We start from the raw sequence: 1762 nt of genomic DNA, 5'->3' as shown, positions 1-1762 counted from the left end.
ATACGAACGGTTCCGCCAGGAAGGTAAAAGACGGGGTAGATTCGGGTCGTGCATGGTTTCCCATGCGTGTTTTCGTGGCGAAGGACAACTGTCCCTGAGCCCTCACACCGGATAGATCCGGACGATGTTGAGACGTTGAATTTCTCTTCCTCTGGTAGTTCCTCATACTCGGCAAAATCCGAGAGTTCGAACGTGAAGTGCGTGGATGCACCTGAGTCAAGCACCCATCCAATAGGATAACGTGCATGCAACTTGTCGTGAAGAGATTTCTCACGGTCGATGTCGCGTACGACCAATGCCTTATCGATGCATATGTCACACCACTGAGAGCTCGAATGCACGCATTGTCCATTCATAACATCTGCAGATACATATGACGTAGAACTACTAACTACGTATGGTTCACCTGTAAAGGATTTAGCACCAGAAACGTTGTTAGAGGCATCAATAAAACTGGTTGCGCACCAGACCGACTCGCAATCGAGTGACACCGCCCGTTCTCCGCCCTGTTCGGACGGCTCCTTGAGCGACATACCCTCGAACTCCTCGATATCGTCCTCATAGCCGTACTCGGCGATCTGAACTGGACTGGGCGCCATTGCTCGGCGAAGGTCCTCCTTCTGATGCTGATACTCGGCGTACGCCTCCTTATTGAGCCAGCCCTTGTGGCCGGTCGCAGAGTCGTCGACATAAGCACCACCGCCCGAGAGGCGGTCACCAAGCTTCTGACGCTTTTTGTAGTCAGAGAACTTGGTGCGCTTGGGAGGAGCTAACCCAGACACATGTTGGTCAGAATCGGAAGCACGCGGAGGGGTAACCAGCGGCTTACGAGCAGACTCCTCTACCGGCTCGATACGAGCCGACAGAGGCGGGGACGCTGAGGGGCCCATGGAGAGCCGCTGAATAAGCGGCGTCTCCCCTGCGAACGCGGGCAACTCGGCGCGCGTTCCCTCGAACGTGGGCGCAATGCCCTGGTCCCGCTGGCGCTTGAGTGCGCCTGCGGTTCCGTGAGGGGGCGCCGGAGCGCTGCTTCGGCCTTGATAGGCCGTCGCGGGTTGGTGGGACCGCTTGCGCGGATCGGGGGTAGGTGCGGACTACACCGGTGGAGAGTATGCAGGGCCAGATGGCCCGGAAGCGACGTGCGCGACGTGGTAGACGGGAGCCGGCGTTGTAAACGTTGCCGAGTAGTTGGCAGCGGCGGGTGCGGCACTCTGCGGCGCCTGAGTTGGCGTCGCGCTGGCAGAAGTCGACGACGAAGCCGCGTTAGCGGCCGCCGGCTTCTGTTGCTGCTGCTGTTGCTGCTGCGCCTGATGCTCCTTGCGCTCCTTCTTGGAAGGACGCTTCTTCTTGCCGTCAGATGACGACTGGCCGTTGTACTGCTTCGTACTGGAGCTGGCCTTGTTGGCCTGTTCCTCCTTCACCTGATTGACCTTCTTCTTCTTCTGTCCGGAGGACCGCAGATCCCAGGATGCTTGCATGCCCTGGATGATGTCGCTCGTCGCAAGATTGGTGAGGAGCTGCGTGGAGTTGTTGATTTGGTGTTTGAGCGGCTCGTAGCCAGCCGGTATTTTCGAGAAAAGAATGACGGCCCGAGTGGAGTCGGTAATGACGCCACCCAGACCTGCGAAACGAGAGAATGCCGCCATGATCTTGGCGAGAGCAGGGTTGGGGTCGGTGTCGGCCGGGATCTGGGTGTTGAGGGCGATCTTTATTTCGTTGACCGCCGCCGTGATCCCTTGTGCGCCGGAGCGCACCTCCAGTG

The sequence above is a fragment of the Coniophora puteana genome, assembly GCF_000271625.1.
Source record: "Coniophora puteana RWD-64-598 SS2 unplaced genomic scaffold CONPUscaffold_17, whole genome shotgun sequence".
Classification (NCBI taxonomy): Eukaryota; Fungi; Basidiomycota; class Agaricomycetes; order Boletales; family Coniophoraceae; genus Coniophora; species Coniophora puteana.
The sequence above is the reverse complement of the archived record's forward strand: the minus strand, read 5'-3'. Positions refer to the sequence as shown.